Source organism: Pezoporus flaviventris, unplaced genomic scaffold (assembly GCF_033815535.1).
Source record: "Pezoporus flaviventris isolate CSIRO_AGI_PZ_B2104156 unplaced genomic scaffold, CSIRO_AGI_Pfla_v1 ptg000007l, whole genome shotgun sequence".
In the NCBI taxonomy this organism is placed as follows: Eukaryota; Metazoa; Chordata; class Aves; order Psittaciformes; family Psittacidae; genus Pezoporus; species Pezoporus flaviventris.
The window spans coordinates 59,142,530-59,167,163 of NW_026892555.1; the positions used below are offsets into that span (position 1 = coordinate 59,142,530).

Below are 24,634 nucleotides of genomic sequence, written 5' to 3' on the forward strand. Positions count from 1 at the left end.
CTTTCTTGGAAAACTTCATCATATTTTTAAATGATAACATCTGAAACTTTTCTGTGTGCTGACAGATCCTTGCATCTTTCACACTCAGGATGGTTAAAGCCAGCTGAGCAGCTCGCTGCTGAATTGGAGTTGAGTGCTGCAAAATCCATTCAGCAGACCCAACACAGCTGCTGCAGGGAGAATGGGACCTGGACTTGGGCACCCAAGGCATGACTTGATGAAGCAGAGCTGTGAGATTCTGCTATAGAGAAGAGTATCAATAACTAAAAGGGAAATTCAAACCAAACCTTATTTAGAAAATTATTCCAATGTGGATTTGTTCTGTGCTGAGATTACCAGCCACTTGTTCTCTGTAATTCCAGCAGCTGCAGGAGAGTTCCTGGCAGGGACAGGGACTGGCAGATCTGGTTTAATCAGCACATCCCACCTCACCCTGGGGATGAGTAGCTCTTTCAGCCACCATATCTCAGTTGCACCCTGTCACGTCCCTATTGCCATAGGAAAAGTGATAAGCAGAGGCTGGAGCGAAGGTCTGTAACAGTGGAAGAGGATGTTTTTCCCAAACCCTTTTAGAAACAGGTTTTACTGAATATTTGCAAACAACCATGCACTGCTAGCAATTGAAAAATTTGCAAAAAATGAATAAATTGTTCTAGGTCACCTGTATAAACATGTAGAAAGTGTGCAGTATGGGTATGTCAGGGAGGAGACTGCCAGCAGACAGCCTTGAGGACCCACTGGGATCCATCATGTCTTCCCTTCATAAGCTTGGGTCAGGGCAGGATTTATTTCCATGGCCTGAGGACTGAAACTCCTTCATTTTAAGCCCAGCTTAGACTCATTAAATCCACACTGATGCCTTTAACAGGTCTCTTTTTCCACTTCAGAGCTCCCAGGATGGTAACTGGATTAATCGGTGTTTACACAGAGCTTTGTGATGGAAAGTCTTGGTAAAATGTGTTCTGCAGATTTAGCCCTTTTGGACTACAGATTCAAAAAAAAATGCAGTATGAACTTACTTAGGGATCTTCATTCAGTAGGATACTTCCAAGCATGTTTAAGGATAATGATTTGGGTTGAGAACTCCACTAGATTCAAGCCTAACTTTATTAATTTCTTACACAAAATGAGCAGTTTTCTACGCTGGAATGTATGCCAAATGTCAACAATGTTTTATTTAAAGGTGTACGCAAATTACACTTTTGTCAGACATCCGTAAATCCTTCTGAAAAGGTGTCTGAGTTATTGTGCATAAATAATTTGCACAATGTATATTGAGAGATTTTAAGTGTTTGGAGACAGATGCCTCTTCTACATCCCTGAAGAAAAATGGAGAATAAAAGTGTCTTTAACTGTTTAGAACAGATGGCAGGGCAATAAAACTGCTGAACAGCTATAAAGCAAGCAAAAGAAAATAACATCCGTCAGACAGGAGTCAGTGGCAGTGAGATGCACAAATACAGATATTAGAGAAAAGTTACTTAAGAGTAAAGAATGACACTTTTTATCCCACACATCACATTCTGTCAGGCTCTGTCTTTTTGGTCCTCCTGATGCCAGTCTCTAATTAAGCAATGAACAAAAAATACAGTTAATTGCTTTACTGAAAACAGGTCTAGCCATATCCTGCATTTATCCCCCATGGGCAGCAGAGGCTCTATGATGCAGGTATTACTGACTTCTTCACCCACCAATGCTGAAAACAGTGAACACTTTTTGCTGTAAATTCAAAATACCCTATCATATACCCTGAGAAAATTGGTTTCCCACTCTTCTTTGTCTTCTGCTCTGACTTGCCCTGTTACCATTTCTATGCAGAACTGGAAGGATCCAGGATTCCCTGCCTGCGTAGCCAATGGCACATTCATCACCTGATGTACTCACGTGTGTGTTAATTAACAATTTCAGTGATACAACTGTCCATATGTCTGCTCCTACCTGAACTACTGTGGCCTATGACAACTCATTTGCAGGCTTCTTTAAATAATATTCTTAATAGTTAATATTCTTAATCATTACATTATTATTTTTACAGTTGTTATCTCTAGCGCTCCAGAGCTTAGTGAAGAGCTGTAAAACATAACACTTTCAGGATCTCTTATTATCTGCTATCCTCAGACTTCGAAAGTGTCAGTAGAATTCTTAGATCCAGCCTCATCTATTCCAAAAATTCATGTGTCTCTGTAGGTCTTTCTGTCTTATCTGGGGCCTTGGTGTCTCTTCAAGTTCCTTGTGATCTGCATAAGAACTCTTCTTGTTGTCAGCTGTTTCACTGAAAACCCTGAAAAAGAAGATTCTCCATGAGGAATAAATCATAGAATCATAGAATAGTTAGGGTTGGAAAGGACCTTAAGATCATCTAGTTCCAACCCCCCTGCCGTGGGCAGGGACACCTCACGCTAAACCATCTAACCCAAGGCCTTGTCCAACCTGGCCTTGAACACTGCCAGGGATGGAGCATTCACAACCTCCCTGGGCAACCTATTCCAGTGCCTCACCACCCTAACAGGAAAGAATTTCCTTCTTATATCCAATCTAAACTTCCCCTGTTTAATGTTACGTTTCAAAGGATATTTTTAGATTTTGCAAGCCCAGAAATTAAGACTTTGACAAAATATTACGCTTTTAAGAAATAGAGTTTTATCAACCTGAAAAAGGATAGATTTTGACTAGATATTAGGAAGAAATTCTTCACTGTGAGGGTTGCCAAGAAAAGTTGTGGCTGCCCTATCCCTGGAAGTGTTCAAGGCCTGGATGTCCCTGCCCATGGCAAGAGGGTTGGAACACGATCTTTAAGATCCCTTCCAACCCTAACCATTCCATGGTCCTATGACTCCAGAAACAGAAGATTTATGCACATGTCTTAAAATAAATAAATAAAATAAATAAAGAAAGAAGAGTAGCACTGCAAGTCTAATAGCAATGCATGTAAAAGTCTATAAACAAATAGGAAAGCTATTTTTTCCAATTTTAATCAAATTCCAGGAATAGACAAGAAAATAAAGTAGGAAAAGTAGATTAGCTACCTTAAGCCTTTTTTTTTTTTTATGTAAAGACTCTTGGTAGACAAGAAGAGGTTTATTTATAACTGAAAGTATAATTTAATTCTTTAATCATTATTGCTTTGGTTCCACTAAGAGTGTGTAATCACATGTGTTAGCAATGGAAGGTGGTGTCTTTGAGGCTGCACAGAGCAATAAAAATTGTATGGCAATTCCTAAAGCAGTAGAGTTAGGCTTCTTCTTTTTTATAGAGGTACAGAAAATGTTTGTTTCTACTCTAGAAACTGAAAAATCTCTTCCCTTTGGTGGTTTCTTTAGAATTTATGACATGCAGAATGCTTGAAGTATATTGACAGCAGGAGGGTTTGCATCAGCTGACTACACAGCAATGTCTACTGCCTCAGATCTGCTGATGCTCCATTTTTGGGGGGATTCATCACTACATAAAAATCAGCCCTGTGAATTACGTCTGCTTTGAAACTGTTTTGTGCTTATCTGATGCTCCACACTACATCGCAGTGTTGCAATGACAGGCATTTTGTCCTGAATAAAAACAGATGAAAGTTCACTGGAAATGCAGTTACTTTGGGTTTTTCTTTGGGTTTCTCTTCTGAACAAGACCAATATTTTTTCCTTATTCATAACCTAACTTGTTCAGTACTCTTTACAAAAAGCAGGTATAGGATTTCATAGTGCTTTTGTCTACAGCATGCATCACTTTTTACATAGCTACAGTTACATACTAAAAAATGGGAAAACAGCTTCCAATCAAGTCTGCCAAGTTCACAAACTTTGACTGATGACCAGAAGACTTGGCTGGATCCAAGTATTTTTCTTTCCATGTTGTATGTCAACAAACTATGACTCATACTAAATTCACATAGCCCCTAAGAGGATAATATTAATTCTGGCTAAAGTCAAATAATTCAAAGGTTTTATGTGTGAACAGGAAACAGATTCAGCACAAATCTTCTATTATAACTGAGATTAACATAGTGATAAGGGGGCCACAGCAATAAAGGCATGAACTGTTGAGCTGGATACGCCTAACAGTTTCTGAGAACTGAAGAAATGTCTTTCAGAACCCCTGGGTAGTACCTTAGCGTCAGTAAGTCAGTGGCAGAACTCCTAATGACTTAGCTGAACTACCTTTAACTGGGTGGATCTTCCTAGGTATTTAACCACAGACTTGCCTGGAATTCATCCTGGCAGGTCAGCCTGCAGGCACTGATCTTGAGTAACACAGGAAAATGAATTTGAAATGGCTACAGTGTCTATGCAGTACATGTTATCTGCTGCATAGTGATTAAAATTTGTTGCATTGCACAATAACCATCAAGAACATACCCATGAAACTGAGAGTGAATAACTTTTAATCCTTCCCCATTGTGGCACCATTAAAGCAGAAGTAGCCTATTAGCTGAAAACATGTACCTTTTTCTAGCATAGATGCAAAATGTTTTAGCATATCACGACAAAATTCAAGAAAAAGTGCACACTTGTTTACGTGATTGTATACTGAATATACAAACTATGCAATATTTCTTAATGCAGCTCTTAGTCACTAAGGAGAAAATGTTAAGACTGTTAAATGAAATCACAGTAACTGTTCACACTTGTAGAATCCTCTGCAATGTATTTCCTGAAACGTAGACATCCATTTTTTCAACTAGTAAATACCTTATTAAAGCTAAAGTATTTTCAGCAACACAATTCTGGTTTTCACCCACAACTTCTACTATTATTGTTTCCCACAATGAAGCCACACTGGCAGTAGTCACTTGCCCTTATCTGTGATGCTTTGTATGTCTGCACAGCTGAGGAAAGAGGGCTCCAGCATTCTTGGTCTCCTGCTGCTGTTCATACTGCCCCAGGCATGAAGAGCGTTGCTGGCCACTGATCTGGGAACACAGCTCCACACTCCTCTTTTCACAAAGAAGAGCAAAGGAAAAAGATCAAATTCAAAATCCTCTTGTCGTTTGAGCCTTTAGATGGGCATTATGTACATACATATTGAAGGTTATGTATTATGGCAGCCTTATAAAGAAAGATATTTTAGTGAGGGTTCGTTAAAAGAGTTCACTGGTATGAAGATTTTTTACCTCATCCCCTGCCTGGCAGTCATAATAAATGAAATCTCTACACTACCTATTACTAACAGGCCTCTCATTACTTTTAAATGATAAGGTTCAGTGTTTTATTTACAATTGTGGCTGATGCATTATGCCTATTTTCTGAAGCAGTAGCTGGAAATGCCCTACCCCTTTATGATTAAATGCTTGCAAAAATTGCTTTGCTTTGCTAGTAGAAATGGGAGTGGAGTGTTTGGCAAATCTAAATTGGTGTTCCACTGAAACACATTTGCGCAGAAAGTTGCAACAAGCGAGTACTGAAACCATCCAGTCCCACTTCTGTACACCCAAATGAGGTTAAAAAGAACACAAGTCACATATATGTTGAAGACATATATCTCCAGGAGTATTGCGGCAGTATGCAAAAAAAAAGGATATGATGTCTTCACTATAGAAAACACAGTACTGGGGAGGTATCTGCAATAGCTGAGACTGAAGCTGCATGTTAACATCATGTCATGCCTATACTGTGGCTCAGGCCAGCTATCACGCCCTCTCAGCCCACACTTTGTTCTGTATAGACAGAAGCTCAGCTAAAATCAAAATGTACTTCAGTTCAAGAAGCACCCACATGAGCTGTGCTCAATAGCTTTCCTCTAGCTTTGCCAAAAGCCCATGCAGACCATATGTGGGGTCTGTCACTTTTGCATGGGACAGGGAGGACACCCAGCTATGTTTTCTGAACACACAGGCCACATGACCTGCATCACAGTGACAATCTATCTCTGTTGCACTGATGACTTTTGCTGGACTGTGCTGTTCCTGCTGCCTTAGACCTTAATGATGCCCATTTTCACCATTACAGGTAAAGTGCCCACAGGACACCAGAATGCCAGTGCTACCAAACTGTGTCAGAACAACACACGCAAGACTACCCAACACATCTTCACACTCACCAAGACAGGTAGACCCACAGCAAAATCTGGAAATGCATGGGTCCTACCCAGGTGCATGTTAGGTTATCATTCCTGGCTTGATGTCCCAGGAAGATAGCAGTGATGCCCTTGCCCTGCCGTTCACTAGCACTTCCCCTCTACTTTGCAGGCACCAGCCATGGCAGTCATCTAGTCTCTTCTCAGCACCTGTATTTAGCCTATCAGTATTTAACTTCATAGGTTACCAACGATTTAAACTCCGCAGACCTTTTGCTAGGCTTGAACAACAGGGTGCTTTTTGCAGAAAGCCAGTGTGCGCACACCCACTATGTATCTCAAAACTGCAAGCTGTGTTTTTGAACCTGGGAAGTCATGGAAGAGGCAGACTACTCTTAGGAAAGTAATCTGAAGTTAACAGATCCCACAGCCAGCACTGCCAAGATCTAAACAAAGGGTAAGTGGGAATAAATGAAATGGAAACTAAGTTGAAAATATGTTGTAACTAAAATATCTGCAGCATGTTTATGCACAACAGCTAGGGACTTTCCAGAAATATAAACCCTTTCCCTAAAGGAACTAATAAACAAAGGCAGATGAAGGTTAGGGAAACCTTATGCCTGAGACACAGTGGAAGGTCACCAGAAGTTATATAATTAGAATTAAAAGAAAAATTAATTCTCACGAGCAGTGGGAAAGTTTTTAAACAACCGTGGGATACAGGCGAAGTATCTTTCACCTGAAGTTACACTTACAAAATCCTGCATCACATACCACAACTTTGAATAAATGGCTGAATAGTAATTTTACATGAAAAAAGAAGATGCCGTTTGGGATAATAGGACAATTCTGGCTGGGTGGGAGCTCAGGGCACCTCAGCTAAACCTGCTGCTCGCAGCAGGGCCAGCTCTGAGCTCAGACTGGGTTGCTCAGGGCTTTGTGCACTCCATCAGCTTCTTACCACAGTGGATTTTTTTCCCCTTCAAAGTAGGGGAAAGGGGAAAACATGAGAAGAAGCTTCTCTTCTATGTAGTTCACCAAGGAACTACCTAGACCAGGATCTTGTCTCCAGCAGTGCTCCACCTGCTTGGGCACCAAAAGCTGCCTTCATTCTTCACACACAGCCCCAAGACAGCTTCACCTGGTGCCCCAGAGCTGTACTGAGTGCTCAGCCCCTATCCTATCTGGTCACACCAACCTCGATTTTATACTGCTAAGGAGCTACAGCACTAGAATTTCTTTCTTTCCTTTCCTGGATTGTCCTATTCCTTCTTTTGTTTAATTAAAAAATGTACAGTAATGAGCTCATAGACCAGTGGTGCATGGTGTCTGAGCTTTTAGGCTTCAAATATGACAGAAAGGACATACTCAAACACGACCAAATTAAAAGAAGCCAAATCATTGCCTTATAGAAAATAACACAGGTCTAGCAAAACACAAGTTCTTGTATGACCTTCTGGGAGAGAAGCTTGCATGAGAGGAACACATCAAATAATTATATTTTTTCCCAAAAGACAAAATTCTAGGAAAGAATAAAAACTGATACTACAGAAACTATATGAACTTATACTAAATTTGGGCCTCCTGGAAAATATTAAATGCCATATTGAACAGGAAAAGGGGCACTTTTAGCATGAAAATGCTACGTATTTTAAATTAATCAGTAGATCATCAACTGCTATAGGAAAGGCCCCTAGCAATGCTGGAAAATAAGTACTTTTGTAGGCCACAAGAGAGATCTCCCGCAGAAACTTGAAGGGAACTATAAAAAACTGTGCTGTTCTGTACTTTCTCTAGGACATACACAATGTGGAACAGACATCTCAGAACCTGTCTTGTGCAAATGTCAGCAAGCTCACTCTGTTTGCCTTGGTTTAATGGAGGATATTAACTTCTGATGTGGTAAAAATGTTTACAGACATACTTATTATTTCTGAAAATTAAGTCACAGTATTTAGGGTAACTCATTATGGCTGCAAAAGCCATGTTTTTGCATTGCTGTTACCTCAAATATATTTCACCTGCGTGTACAGACTTTATTCCCCAGGGGTTTGAAAGAAACACTCTCAAAATCACCATTAATTCATATTGATCAGTAGCTTATAGATGGGCCATTTATGAGACTGAACTGTCACGACTACAGCCATACTGCAAAGAAAGTTTGATGGCATTTTTCTTGGGTATGTCCCTTGGAGTTGATGGGTTACCCTGCTTCACTCCTAGCTCCCACCCAAGGCCTGGGATGGCAGTCTGCTACCTGCAAATAATGGAAGACTATGTCCCAAAGAAAAAGAATTGCTGGTCTGTTTTTTTATGTGATTGATCTGATAGTTCAGGGCATAGAAACATAATATTCCTTGTATGTTGCTAGCAGAAAATTAATAGCCCCCTTCTTTTGCCACAAGGGCAACAGTGATAGCTGCCCACCTAGTCGAGTCAGTCCCATTTCTCAGCTTATTTATAAGGAATGAGTTTGGATGAAGAGCATTTTTGATGCTATCCTCAAGTTCCATAAATCATGATTAATTCTTTTGGGACATTCACCCTTCTCCAAAACATATGCAGCATCATGCCACTCATCTCTGGGAGCTGCTTATTTTTACAGTTTTGTATGCCTTGCCTGATAGTACTCTAAAACATGTAAACATCCACTGAAATGCATTTAACAGCTTTCTTCTCGTACTTATCTAAAGCTTTAGTGGTCTGTTCTTGTTGTTCACTGCCTTCACTGATGCAGGAGTTATCAGTATGCCAAGCAAAACTGCTTTGCCATCTTGCTGTTATTGTAAAGCTGTAAAGTACTTAGAAGTCGGTCTGATTTTCCTGCTTTAAGGAATGTTACTGCATGCCTTAAATCAAAATGATTATAAGAGAACAATTCTTGCCTTGAAGAAACTGAAATCATACAGTATCGTGTAGACATAGTTAAAGAAAGGTACTGACACAAAATAGGCATTTTGGAGGCAATTCAGTAAAAAAAGAATAATTTTATCAAAATCTAGTCAAATAAAACCTCTAAAAACATTTTTGTAAATTAATCTTTATATATATCTGAAGATGAAGGTTCGGTTTGAACACACAGATCTGAAGCAAGTGTGGGAATGAGGCTGGGTACATAGACTGCCTTTCAGATGCATTTTGAATCTGCTAGATTTACAAGGTCAAACAGTTCTTGTACAGTCAGCCCTGCAAAGCCTGCCAGAGAGCTGTCAGGTTAGGGGGATTTCTCTTTTCTTTTTTCATCTTCATTAATTAAGATTCACAAGAGAGAAGTTTTCCATGTTCCAGCAGCAGCAATTATATCCTACTCTTAATTAAGCTAGTTAAACTGCCCTGAAAACTGTGAAGTGGCTTGAGAGTTTTTGACTGGCTTCCTGATTGCAAATAACATCAAATCTGGTCCCAAGTGCACTTGAAGGAGAAAATAATTTGTTGTGAGATCTTGGCATATGGCTCTTGCCTACATTATGTATTTTTTACACAAAAATCCCGTTATAGCAAGTAAAGCCAAGAAGATACACACTTAATGTGCTGCTGAAAATAAAGATGTGAGGTCCCCTGAAATATATTGTATGGTAATACATCCAAAATGAAAGGAGGTGATCCTGCCCCTCTACTGTGCTCTCGTGAGTCCTCACTTGGAGTATTGTGTGTAGTTCTGGTGTCCTCAACATAAAAAGGACATGGAACTGTTGGAACAAGTCCAGAGGAGGGCCACGAGGATGATCAGGGGGCTGGAGCACCTCCCGTATGAAGACAGGCTGAGGAAGTTGGGGCTGTTCAGCCTGGAGAAGAGAAGGCTGCTTGGAGACCTCATAGCAGCCTTCCAGTATCTGAAGGGGGGCTATAGGGATGGTGGGGATGGACTCTTCATTAGGGGCTGTAGTCATAGGATAAGGGGTAAGGGGTTAAAACTTAAACAGGGGAAATTTACATTGGATATAAGGAGGAAATTCTTTCCTGTTAGGCTGGTGAGGCACTGGAATGGGTTGCCCAGGGAGGTTGTGAATGCTCCATCCCTGGCAGTGTTAAAAGGCCAGGTTGGACAGAGCCTTGGGTGATATGGTTTAGTGTGAGGTGTCCCTGCCCATGGCAGGAAGGTTGGAACTAGATGATCTTAAGGTCCTTTCCAATCCTAAATATTCTACGATTCTAGGAAATCAACATTTGAAGATGTGATCTCATCGGAGGGAATGAAAAAGTTCTAATTACAGATGGGTCTTTTTACATCAGCATTGTGATGCTAACAGCTCTAAAAGACAGAAATAATTAATTTTAATTTCTAAAATATGTATAATTGACTTCACATACAGCCTGGATGCAAAATTTAGTCACGGAAGTCACCATTCTTGCTGTCAAATGCAGAAGAAGCTCTTTAAATATGACTAAAATCCTCAGACCAGTTTATATATTTAGTGATTTTTAGGTCTTGCTAAAGTGATGCTGATTATTTTTCAGATTCTGCACCCTTCCAGTTTTGGAAGATATATTTGCTGTGAGTGTTGCATGTTTGCATAAGTATCTTATGACCACTGAGGCTCAGGTGCTAGGATTTTTTCTTACTGTAATGACCACAGTGTACAGGATGCGCATAGTATCTGGCAACTTCTATATCTGTCACTCCTATGTATGTCCCTCCTTCTCCCACCTTCCCTTGCTGGGTTTGCAGAAAATACTGCCTTTCAAAATACATTAAAAAATCAGTGGAAGCTCTTTAAACACTTGTTAACCTTAGCTTTTTGCACATGCTGAGTATTATGTGGATAAAACCACATTAAATAATAAGAGTATAATGTGTGGGGAGGGAATATGAGGGCTTGCAGTGAGACAGATCTCTGAGGGAGCAAGCCGAAGGAAGAAATGAGGTGATGTGTCATGGCTGCAGGTAGACAGCTAGGCTTTGGCCCACGCTGACACTGTCTATCTCAGCAGGATGGTAATATATCCAAACATATCTCAGCAGGACATGGAGAAATCACTGGAGGTGACAGATAACAGTGGGAGAAACTGACGAAGACTATGGGGGAGTGTAGGGAAGGACAGTTGCATTTCACAGGGCACCAAGGGAAGGTGTGTGAGCAAGGGCCCAACATGACAGCCGAAAGTTGTGCGGGGCAATTCGAGTGCATCGTACCTCACAAGGCCAGCAAGGCCTGGGGATCCACTTTAGTAATACCCTTCAAGGTTGAGGGTATCACAGTGAAATTGAGGTGGGATGCAGCAAAACAAGGAGCAATGAGGAAAAAGGGATTAGGGCAGGCCTTGGGTAGAGATAGGGGGAGGTGGAGAAAGGGATGTAAAATGGCAGCTAAAAAATGATCAAAAAAGGAAAGAATAGGGCAAAGGAAGATAGGGTATGCAGATGTTGTGATCGGGCAGTCTGCAGGTACTTGCAGAGCAGCCCAGCACTTGATCACAGGCTCACAGGATCATTTGAGCTGGAAGAGAGCTCAGGAGGTCTCCCCCCAGCCTCCTGCTCACAGCTCTGAGGTAAGAACTGGTTGCTGAGGGCTTTGTCCAGCTGGGTCTTGAAAACCTACAAGGACTGCCAAAACCAGTATGTTTAAACCGTGTTGGTTGTCTTCACCTGCACTGTGTTTCAGCCCTGCTGCTGTGGTCTGGAGGCTGAAGGTGAAGGGGCACTTTCCATCCCAAGTAGCAGTTTGCCCAGAGAAGCTGTGGCCGCCCCATCCCTGGCAGGGTTCAAGGCCAGGTTGGATGGGGATTTGAGCAACCTGGTCTAGTGGAAGGTGTCCCTGCCCACAGCAGGAGGGTTGGTACCAGGTGATCTTTAAGGCACTTTCCAACCCAAACCATTCTGTGATTCTGTTACCCATCGAGCATGAACCTCCCTTACCAAAGCTGCATGTTACATCAACGCAACCTGCCAAAACTGGGTTCAGTGTGTCCTAGGTAGCTGTCTGAAAGCTAAAGGATAATATACAAGAAAGTGGTTTTAATCAAGATATAAGCCGTTTATACAAATCAGGCTGCATATCCAGTGTTTCCACATTTAGTAACTTGTGAGTAATTCTTGCCTCATTAAAAATTTTGGTACCTAGTCATTTAATCACTCAGTTCTTTGCACTCATCACATTAAGCAGTAATAAACCCTATTTACTTACATTTCATTTTTGATTGACTGTTTATATGCATCACTTTGAGACCACAGTGCCAAAACTGACCTCTTTCTCAGGCATCAGGCATTATGATTTAACCACAGGAAACATCATTCTTGCAGCCATAAGGCAGTACAAGACCACAAGAGGGCAGGTAGTCCAGGTCCTGATTCAAGACCAGGGAAAAACACACCTAAAAATGAACTGCCTAACCTAAAGGCCTGTGGCTATGGCAGCTCCACAATCACCCATGCAGCCTCTTCCATTGCTTCCTAGCCTTGGCATGTTGTTGTAGCACTGTTGGACTTGCAATCCCCAGATGTCCTCTGATTGTCTCCTGTGCAGGGACAGTGCTCAAGACTCCTGCCCAGCTGTACCACCTTTTCTTTCCTTTTATCACCAGGATTAATGTGATCCCTATCTCAGGTTTCTCAAAATGCTTGAATTCTTACCTTGTTCCCCTGTGTTCACACTTTCTGGTATCCAAGAAAATTCACGCAGGAGACACGGTTCTCTAATCTGGCATGAGCCACTAGCGAAGGTATGGCTGGGTCATCTCCACATCAGCCTCCACAGGGGCAATCTGTGTCCACACAGACTCTGCTCCTACACTGCTGTGCTTCAGGGCACGCATTAATGGCTTTTATTTTGTAGATGTCTAGCTGTTTTTACAAGTAGTGCCAAACTTCATATCTCCAAAAAGATTTTTCCTCCTGCCAAATTTATTTGACAATAGTCAACCATTTCAAAATTATTCAGGGAAAATAATACACACTTTTCATTCCAAAAGTGACAGTTCTTTTGAAAATAATAACAGCAAAAGATGGGCTAATGAGGGGGTTTTTTTGCTAATGTTAAGTAACTAATTTCTTCACTGACTACACAAAATTAGATGAGTCCACACCTGAATATAACATTTTCAGCCCTCAAGCACCTACTTCTTCTATAATTTTAAAATCGTGGTATAGGATGACAACTCTTAAAATAGTGACAGTCTCAGGCCTGGAGAAGAGATTTTCTAAACACTAAAACAAGAACTGATGAAAGAGTTACCTGTTCCATCAGAAAATATATTATGATACTCATTTTGTTTAAGAGGTAGTGGGGGTTTTATCCAGAATAACAAACCTGGTGTCAAGGTGTATTTAGTGCACAACTTTGTTTCTAATTTGAAAAAGCTGAGCTTTTTTTTGTTTGTTTTGTTTTTATGGTAAAAAGGCTTGTTATTTACACTTTGACTTCATAGCATTCCAGATCCAATAAACTTCTGATTCTCTTTTCTTCCCCTCTCACAGTGGCTGTTTGAAAGGAAGGCAGAAACTACAACTGCTGTGCCAGTACCTTAGATACATAGAATAATCTGCAGTTGACAAATTTCATCACTAGAGGGAAATCCATTACAGCGTTCTTCTCAGTAATGCTGGTAGGCACACTGCCATCCAGAGCTGCAAAATGTGCAACAGGCTTCAGTTTGGATGCAAGAGTTGTATCAGCCAAGAATGACTCAGAGACAACTGTTTTTCCCTTTCTCAGAAGGGTGCCCAGAGGAATTTCCTCCAGTCTCATCACATCACACCAGAAAACAAGAAGGAAGAGACTGGAGTAGAAGTGTTCCCATGAAAAAGAAAACCCCAAACTGGGCCAACCTTAGGAGTCCAAGTGTTCTGCAGCAGTGTCTCCAAGCCAAAACCAGGCCAGAAAGGTATCACCCTGATGACAGCACAGGAAAGGAGGCAGTCAAGACTATCTGCATCACCAGCCCTCAAATACAGACATTTTGAAGAAACAGCAGCATTTGGAGATGCTTGTAAAAAACACTTCCAGCTGCTCTTTCCCTAGCTAGTATCCACCTTAAGTCAGAGTTCATGTTGCTGTTGATAACCAAAAAAGATATAGAAGACATCTTGTTCTATCCAGTTTTATAGGCCTGGGACCAAAAAGCTGATTCAGAAATTAGTGGTCATAAGTGAAAAGCATGGCAAGCAGAAAGCTGGGGTGCTGTGAAGGCAAAATATTGCACTCTTGCTATAATTCTAGTTTTGAACATCTGTCAAAATCCATTTAACTTTCAAAGTTTCTTATTCTGTTCCAAAAACTGGAGTAGCTCTGTGTTTGCATATTGTAAAAGCAAGACACAGTAATATATCATGTGTCCTAAGAAAGAGGCTTACACTATAAACACATACAGAGAAACCCATAGAGAAAACTCAGTCAGAACGGTCGTTCTGGTCTCATCTTCTCTGATCCCTGCCCATAGCAGGGCCAACCTTGAAGTTAGACACGATGTTAAAATTAGATTAGACTGCTCAGGGTCACATCTAGTCAAATTCTGATTTAACTCCAAGGATGGCCCAGGAGATGTATGCTCTTTCCACAATAAACAACTGGCTTAGATACAGAGCACAGGCAGCTCAAGGACTTCATTTTTTGAAGTTTGCAAAATAAATTAAGAACACTAACAGAAGGGATCATGTGAAAGCAAAAACACTCCGTATCATTCACTAGACTCAGATCTGGGCTTGGATTATAATCTACTGTTCTGTAGCTTTTCCAATTGCAGTGTTTTAGTCTCACCCTAGTATCACAAAAATCATGGGTTTTTTTCCCACTAGGAAAAAAAATGCTTACATTATGCACAGGTATGCAATTTAAGGGTTATAATAAAAAATACATCAAGATGTTTCCTTTCAGGTTTCCTCTCTCAGCCACAGACTCTGTAAAACTTCCTTTACTGATTAATAGACTTCTGGCAATTAAGCAGTCCAAAGTTTTCCTGGTGGGATTGAACCCTTTTGCTCTTTCTCGCTGATAAGCCTTTTAAAAGACCTGTAAAAGTAATTAGTTAGACTTTTTCCTAGATCACCCAGAGAAAATAAAAAAATCTTTTCCACCAGCCCAGAGTCGTCAGGTAGCAAAACAATAAAATCGGTTCATGAAAATGTAGGTTTATTTCAAGATAAGTTTCCAAATGTTGTGGCATTTGATGTGTTCCACATTTATTCTGAAAGACTATGCAAAATGTTGATCTCTTGTATTGTAATATCTTATTACTTCAAACTATGAATTGTTTTGAAAAAAAATTAGCACAGTGTTTAAAATGCTCAAAATACTGACTAGCTACATGAAATTTTTCAGCTAGGTATGACTCAGGTGAAATACAGGACCAGACTAGCAAATAAAGGCTACTGTATCTTAAGTCAAAGTCACTTCAGATGTTCTTGACCTTGGTGAATGTCTCTCTTCACTACTGAAGGTTTCTGAGCCCATCCCTATCTCCATTCTTCATCCTTCACAGTCATGGCCACTGCAAACCTCTCACTTATGAAGAAAGACTTGTACTAATATGCTGATTTGTAAACTGGGTTATATACCAGTTGCCACTGGCACAGAGGTGACACCTCTGGGAGAATGAGGCTAAATCCACCAGTATATGTCAGTCAAAGCTATCAGGCTCAGCAACACAGAGCATTAGAGCATTTGTCCTCAAATGAGAAAGAGACTCTAGATTCCTTCTCCCTATGCCTGCCCCTCATCTCTTAGAAGAAAAGTTTATTTCCACCTGTGTAGCATGCTGAGCCTCAGCCTGGCCATAATCTCAGAGGATGCCAAAGCCATTCCTCCCATATCAAGCCCTTGGGGACTTTAAGCAGAAGGACATCTATTTTATGGTTAGCATCATCAAGGTATCAATTTGCTCAGCCCAGTTAACACTGGGACCTCTTTGGATACACATACAGGTGCTACTGTAGTCATTGAGGAAACTTAAGTCAGACAGAAAGATTTTTTTGTGGATACTAAGAGACTCCAGGATTAAGAAACATTCAGGCATGATTTTCAGGGCCTTTAAGTTTCAGACATTGAGTGATACTTTCATCTGGCTTCTGACACCATCAGCAACAGTATATCACCAGTAGGTACTAAGAAAACACCCCAATGAATCCTCCCATCCTGCCCAACAGTACTAAAAATTAGCATCTGCAGAAACTTGCCCACCAAACCCATAAAGGATCCCATACTTCTTTGCAAAGATAACGTGGCAAAGAGATCGCAGCAGATGACCCAACTGAGGCCAAAACAGAGAGAGAAGAGCCTCCTCTGGTACTGCCAAATCAAAATTCACCTTGCTGCCTTTGATGGAGACCAGCAATTTTCCCAAACACTTCCAGCCTTCTCTGCTGTCTTTGAGGCCACCATGAGTTGGTGGGTTTCAGATCCTGTGAAGCACATCAGGGCTGAGCTGGCAAGGGCTCTCTGGGCTGAACTATTTGCAGTGTTCAGTGTCATGACATTTTAGCACTGGAGGCTACATGGGATGCCTAGGCCAGGACTGGGCTTTTGATAACTTTCAGGACAGCATGGAGCATCTGGGTTTAAAAAATGGGCTGTCCAGGACACACTGCAAGTTGCAGCCTCATAAAGACAGCATAGCTGTTGCAGGTAACAGGACACAGCCTTGGCTTTGACTTTGCAGAGCCTTAGGATGAGGGTTTAGCAGTCTTGTTTTGTCCAAATCTGTCTAGACCTGCTCAAGGCTTTCCTTTTATTTGGTTTGATTTGCTGCTGTGACAGCCATTTTTCCAATGACCAGGTAGCTATGCCTAACTTGCTTTGTGCGTCTTCTTACAATACAACCATAGCTTTTATAAAGATGGTAGTAACATGCAGCTGTTTTGTATAGCATGAAATATTCATGACCTCAGCAAAATAATGTAATGCAGTCCTGGTGTGAAAGAGGATGCCCAAAGACGGGCTCACAGGGGGTGGTGTAAAGGAGTACAGGCACAGGGTGATGGGGGCATGGGTTAGCCCTAAGGGCTGCACAGCTATAACCCACACACCAGTGGTTCACGAGAGAAGTAAAGACGTGAATAGTTTTGAAGGTTTTCAATGTTGCAAGGCTTGTGCAGACAGATGTATTTAGGTGAAGGGCAGCATGGGCTGCTAGTCACTTGCTAAGGCTGGAGTCAGATGGGTTCATAGCTCAGGTTCAAAGGGGTTTTCCAGAAATCTTAGAGCTTTGATTCCAAAAGGTCTGTCAGATATGGCTAAGCTAAACCAATGTCATTGACTGTGGGCCCTTCACATCTGCAGCTACATTTTTGCAGGCATCCTTAACTCTTACAGTTCAAGTTCTAATCTTGTTCAGTGACCCTGTGAAGGAGCAGAGCTCAGTGACCTGTACAGACGTCATATGACAGCTTAATTTGCCACCACCTTTTTATCCTATCAGTTTCCCTGGTGTATACCAAATGCCAGCTACGATGGCTGGCTTGACTATATACGTAAGTAGGAGTAGACTGGAGGCGAGTCTAGCTGGTACCACCAGCACTCCTGCAGCTTCTTGCCTCATCTCCTGACACTGCCCAAATCTGGGGCTTGAAGCTTGGACAAGGGGTCATGCTGTGTCAACAGGCAGGGAAAAAGAGAGAGGCTGCCAATAGAGAGCCCAAATCAGTTCACTGTCTCCAAGACAATCTCACTTTTCCCTTGAGCTTCCTGCTCTCTGGTGTCTCTGGGCTTGGCTTAGGTCTTGGGAAATACATTACTCTGAACATTTTTCCTTCCAGTTTGGATACTGGACTGTGACAATGCTCTTAAGCAACAGAAATAGTAAATTAAGCAGCAAACCTCTGAATGAAATTGTCATGCAACAGGGTCAATTTAACTCTTTTGCCTTGGACTCTGTCCCCTGACTGTTACCTCCATACGGTACAGAAGGACACAGTCAAAGTTCAAGTAAACAAGAGATTATTGGTGTGCTTGGGCAACTGGGAAGAAGAGGAAAGATAAATTAAATTGCTAGGACAGCCATAAAAAGCTTGATTGCTGTTAGTAGTGCAGGGCAATGGGAGAGAGGGGACAAGAGGTTTATCCAAGGTTTGCAGTGACAAAAGATAGGAGAAAACATCAAGAACAAAGCCTTTCCTACTTATATTTATATGAAAACTATTCTACACATAGACACTGAGTTAAAAAATTTACTGACTAGCTAGGAAAAGAAAGCTTTTTATCCTTTCTCCTTTTTAACCAAATGTAAAGACCTTGCTTACACAAAAAACTTACAATCACTTGTTTTCTGTTTATACACTTTAAATTTCAAATACTTTACAAAGACTAAAAAATATTTTGACCTATCATTACACTCCAGTTAAGCCCACAAGCCTGACATAACTATACTTCTCATCATCATAGAAAACTTTTTTGGCAGTTAATCAACTTAACAGTATTCCTGCAAGTATCCCAGCATAAGCTGCTCCCTTAGCACAACTTTATAAGGCCCCGCTTCTAAGGCCACTGGATTTCTTTCATTCGCATGCACTTGCGTGACACAGCTGATCCTGGCATACCTTCAAAAGAAGGTCCTCAGCAGCCTCTCACAAACCTCAGAGAAATGTTTGCTCTGAGAGCTTAGCAGTCTTCAGGGGTGCCTGTGAAAGGAGTCCCGCAAATAAAGCCACAGTAACAGAGAAGAAAAAACTATGGAAACACAATAGGCAGCCCTAAAGCATCACCTATGACCCAACCTTCTACAGCCAGACACTTGTTTAAAAACCCTCAGCTGCAGCTAGTAAAACTCTTGGCCACAGAGGGAGTCAACAAAGTGCCTTCAGCCATCAAGCCAGCACTAGCAAGTGCTGAGAAAACACACATGAATACAAAAATCTCTTCATGGTGGGTGTGCAGCAATTTTCTTCCTCTGAAACTTGAGTTGAACCAAAACCCAAAAGTAAATCCCACTAAGAAGGAGGGAATTGTCAAGAAAAATCCCCTGGGCACAGACCAAGCCCCTGCACAACTCAGAGCTCTGTTATTTCAGCAAGGTCAGTGGGAGTTAGCCTGAACTTATGGTCAAGCAGCATTTGGCTCAATGCTGTTTTTTAAAGGCACTGAGTTTTCTTCCTAACTTTCCATTGAAGGCCTAACTTTCCATTAAAAGCATGGTAAAACTGTGTGAATGGGGCTGAGTGGGGTATTTGTACTCATCCCCCAGCTGCCCCTGCCTGTAGCATGCTCTGCATCACCCATGCTGGGGAGGGAAGAGCTTCGAAGAAGAAGACACAGCAGCAGGGTTTACAAAAGCCCAGTAACTCCATATAGTACATATTTCTGTACTTTTATCTTGAAAAGGGCAAAAAATAACACATCGCCTCAAACTCTTAGGAGCCCTTTTGTTCCTCACCGATCGTGTTGTCTGGCAACAGAGCTGCTTTGTATTTTGCCGAGACCTGTGTCTCAGCTGTATTCTGGCACAGCTACAAAATCCAGACACAGGTTTTGCCCCATGGAAGAAACCATTGAAGATTCAGAGGGAAGGTGGAAGAGAGCTATTCATTCTTAAATAAAAACTTGAAGAGAAGCTTTCAAAAAGAAAAAGACTTTTCAGCGCCCAGTTCTCACAGAGGAGTGGATAAGCCTAGAACAGATATTTTTTTCCTGAGAGCACTTTATTTTTTTCCAGTTTTTAATAACATGTATCTATATATATGCATGTAGATAAACAAATAGGAAGATATCTAGGTCTTTTCAGAAACTCAGAACAATAACCCAATGACGTTTTGGCATTAAGCAACCTTAAGAAGTAGCTTAGCTCTGTAAGTCTGTTTACTTTGCTCAAGTGTTTCTAATAAATACTGTCTCCTTCACAGCTGTACCTCTTAGAAGCACCACTACCTTGGCACTAGATTGCAAGAGGCTCAGAGTATAGATAGAACAAGTGAAGTGGCCTTGTTTTACCAGCACAAGGCCTCTTGAGAATGCAGCTTCACTGGTACAAAGCATCATTAAGCTGAGGCAATGATGCTCATTTTAAAGGGATAAGCCTGGTCAATGCAACAAAGCATCACTGGAACACTCTGGAGTGAAGACACCCTCTGACACATGAGGACGCTTCAGCAGCCAGACAGTGGTGGCTTAGTAGAGTACAGGAGCTGCAATATACAAGAAGCAGGGGAGGAAAACTGTCACTGTCCAAAGATAACTCTAGAAATTCTCTGCTTTTGAAAACCAGCACCAGTGAATGTTGCAGGACACTCAGAAAGTGGTATAAGAGAAACAACTCTTACTTATTTCAGAAGTTTCTCAGAGTCTTCAAATCCATGTGCCTTGTCTTTGAAACCTTATTTTTATTTTACTAATTAAAAACTTTTTAAATTGTACTTTCCTTCCTTCTTCCCTTTCTACTGCGATTTAAAGAGCCCTTATGAGCTCCACACACTTTCTGTTTTACTATGATACTTCTCATCTCTGAACATTATAACTCACACTAGCACTAGAAACTGGAGGAACATTTGGATGAAAACTTCAGTATTTGGAATACTACCTTTTTATTTAAGTAATGTTATATGTTGGCAAACTTTTCATTTAGGATGGAAATCAAATCAAGTTCTGACCTTGTGAAGTCACTGTACCCTACAAAATTGCTATTCCTAGGGCAGAGATATGAAATGCCTGCACTCTGGCTTGGGCACATTAAATTGTAATAGAAATACTCAAACTATATCATGAAATGGAGAAATCAGAAGGATTATGATCAGGGTATAAAGTAGATCTTTTGTTACTGTCTTAGCCTCTTAAGCAAACAGGTTTCCGGAAGAAGACTATCCTTACTCTAGAGCACTTTGCCAGACCTTTGTTGCATAGACTCAATTGATCCCCCAAAAATGAACACTGTTGTCCCAGTTTATGAAATTTATTTGAAGTTTTAAAATCTAAAACCCACATTTTTATAATACAGAAATTCAATTTCTGTGGAAACCCCGTTTCCTTCATGATGTTTCTGGTCACTGATCTCTGAAGGTAACATCAAAGCCAAGATACAGTCAACGAACACTAGAACTCATAAAGCTTATATGAAACCTAGAAATCCTTTTTTATTGTGTAATAAAACAAAGTAAATTTAGCTGCCTTCTAACAGCATGGTATGAGTGGATTCAAAATGAGATTATTAAGGGAAGGTTTACCCAGAAGACAGAATGACTAGAATGCAGCATGCCGAGTGGAATATGTACTCCTCTTCCTCACTTCTGAAGAACATTCCATAGCACAGCACACAGCCGCAGTGCACCACAACATTCACGTCTTGTGTCTCATTTTGTGCTCAATTTCAAGACAAAGTTGGTAGTCTTAATTCATTCTAGTCTTCAGATTTTTAGTTGTTCTGGTAATTTACATAGTAAACAAAAAAACCTAACACTGACATGTACAAAGACATATTTATAAGGGAATTTAGACTCATCCACTTGCCTGCAAGCCCTGTCACTGATACTGTTTTCAGCAGTGTTACTAGAACTACTGAGCACTCCAAACAAGATCAGAATCTGTTTACACTAGGTATTTTATATGAGTGAAGTCCCTGCAGCAATGCGTTGAAAATATGTAGATTTTTAAGGTACCAGAAAAATGTAGTTTGGTGATTTATTACTAATGTTAACCCTATGCTTTTTTTCAATTCATTTTAGCAGTTGAGAGCAAGGTCATCTATTTTTGTGGGATTCACAATGAGCTTGTGACAACTTAAACAATAAACTGAAAGGTTCTGACATGCAAGTGTGCGACAAGTCTGGAGCTGTACTCTCATGCCTTATGCAAACCAAAAGCGAGACCCAGCAGAAACCAGTAAGGTTACACTTACAGGAATGATGCAGACACATCCAAGCTCACTCTAAACTAGGCCAGAGTTCATCCAGGCTGTAAATCTTTGTCCAAGAATAAGGGCAAATGTTCAAGCAGTTCATCTGTTTCAGTAGAAAAAACAATGCCGAATTCATAGAGGAGAGGAGAGCAAAACTCTGTGCAGCTTAGCAGTCAGGGTACAGAGCTCAAAGAAAATCCCAGATGAGAGATAACCTACGAAGGAAAGACTATTTCTCTTTTCTCCAGTAACTGTTTATTTGCAGACACCAATTTACTGTGTGAAAAAGCATAATTTGTTGTGAAGTCCAATCCTGTTGATGTGTGTTATATATTACCTGAGATACCATCCTGGATCAAGACTCTCATGGGACCTGAGGCAGGAAGGTCTTACTTAGTTAGACTTACACATCTTCTAGATATAGAGCTTCTTAAGCATGTGATCATATAACCTTCAGGAAAGGTGCAATAAATTATCTTGCATGCAACTGAGAGTAAGAGCAGCCCACCCCCAGGAGCTGCCTGGGAGTAGTAAGTTAGCTTTAAATCTACCCACCCTAGCTTGTATTCTAGTAATTTGTTCACCATACCCTCAGGTCTGAAGATCTTGCCATGACAACAAAGTATATACTAGCCTGTAGTACCCAAATGTCTTTCTTACATCAGTAGCATCAAAAGGTAGTTCTACAGAATCGCTTAAAAATAAAACAAGGTTCTCTCATTCTAATCTCAGAAGCTGCTCATACCAACTTTCCTTTAGTATTCACAAATTGTTCAGACTGATGCAGAGCACATTACCCACTACAACACTACTCTGAATATGGATCCAAAAAATACAAGTTAGGAATCCATTCAGTTTAAAAATGAATGGACATATTTGCATGTTTCCAGTTACCAGCCCACCACTGGGCAAGCTTCTAAAGCAGCAGGCTGAGCTTTTCATTCACATCCACCCTCAACATCCTTGAACTAAACACACCTATCAGGCTTTTATGTGTATCCCTGCAAGCCATGTTAAAACCAGATGAGTGACACTAAAAGCATCAGCTGGCTTCAGAAATCTTTGACAAATATGACAGGAGAATGATCTTTCCTTATTTTCAAGTCATTTAGGAAAACACTCTCATTGCTTGGCTTACCTTCTGTCTAACCACTCCCTTAGTAGACCTTGAAGCAGTTTCCAGAACACATTCCATTTAAAGAGACATTTTCTCACAGCTGACAGGTAAAAAACATCCAATTTCAAACAGTACAGGGCTGCATTTATCCTGGATGTAAGTATGTGGAACTCCAGGGATACTGTGAGGTGCTCTCGCCCTGCAATAGGACCAATCAATCAGCTTTATCCATAGACCATGGTCTATGGAAAAAGGCAAGATTTCTGTGGTGACTGTGCTACTGGGTACAGTTGCTGGATGCTGGGGGTCCGCATGAGATCTGCCCAGAGATACCAAAACAACCTTCCCTAAGGTTTTTGGATAACTCTTCTTGCCTAACAGCACTATTCTCCCCTCAGTGAACAGAGCTGATGGCTCTTGTCAGTACATTCTCTGCCTAAGTGCAGGAAATGTTAAGACCCATAAACAAATTACACTACCCAGGATGAAAGCTAAAATCTATTTCTTATACATGAGACTCAGCAGTGCAACTGAGTCCATTCTGAGCTTTGTTCCAGCAGCTATCAATATAGATGAGGAGTTGCATTTCAGTCCTCAGTTTCAGAAAGCTGGCAAAGAAAATGTCAAAGATGATTGTTTTATGCATACTCTTACATGTAAGAAGATTAAGAACAAGTTTGACTAGTTTTGAGAAAGAGCAGAAAATCCAGCATTAATCATCTACCAAGATCCAATGTTCCAACGTTTCTCATTAATTCCTCTGCTTGTCTGCCCATCTACTTCTAAGCCGGGTCATTCAAAACTCAAAATATTTCAACACATAATGAATTAATCATGAGAAGTAATCTAATGTAGTATGAAAGGAAAGTAAAATTCAAGTATATAATCCATTAGTTATTAGCTTCAACTCGGATCTGGTCAGGCATCACCGCTAAGCATACAGGAGCATGAAGCTTCCTCCCATTCCTTGCTCCTTCTATGCCGTTTCTGAAATAGTTTTCTATATTCAGGAGAAAATGGTGCACTGCTGTTATTGCTCTACATGTTTCAGTACAATGCTTTGATACAGCTCATTCTCAGAGTTTCAGTTAATAATCTTCACTACCAGCCTTAAAGAAAATCAGAAAAGACAGTAACAGTTCTGCTCAAACAGGACAAGAATTTATACGGTTCATTTACCCTCAGTAGAGAAACATTCAGAAAACAAAAATAGTATCTTCCCATTTTTTTTTTTACCTCAAGAAAAATTGTGATCAGCTTCCATTTGCCTAGCTTGTAGCCGCTTGCCAGTTTCTCTAGCATCCTGTAAAATCCTGACTGCAGCACAGCATTCAGAACTAGAGAACGGCCAGTGTGCTTCAGCAAGTGAGCCAGAGAAAGGGACAGCTTAGTATTATTTCCATAGCAGAGGGAGCAAGTGAACAAGTTGTGCTGGCTTTACAGACACCAAGAAGAAGCCAAGGCTGCCTACATTTAAGGGAACTCTCTGCCACTATGTATTTCTTGTGCGTAGAAGAGCATACAAAAGTGAAGGCCAATAATGCAGTGCTTAAGTAACTTATGGCAACATAAATATTGTGAGGTTGTACAAGTAGACAACATGAGACATCTGATGTAAAGCTTCAGCCACCAAAACCAGCCTCTCCACGCAAAAATTAGTATTATTACCAATTAGAGCAAATACCTTTACATTTAGCAACAAAGGATTTTGTTCTGAGAAGAAAGCACACTGTCCATTCCTTTCTTTTTGCTTTCAGACTG

At 40.8% G+C, this 24,634-nt stretch overlaps 1 long non-coding RNA gene across 1 annotated transcript; it reads right to left on the reverse strand.

Annotated features, from left to right (window-relative positions):
• Nucleotides 1–1,149: 1,149 nt before the first annotated feature.
• On the reverse strand, nt 1,150–24,308 carry LOC133267017 (uncharacterized). Its single transcript, XR_009742605.1, has 2 exons — nt 24,110–24,308; nt 1,150–2,281 (listed from the first exon to the last, which is right to left on the reverse strand). It is a non-coding gene; the product is annotated as an uncharacterized LOC133267017 (long non-coding RNA).
• Nucleotides 24,309–24,634: the final 326 nt, after the last annotated feature.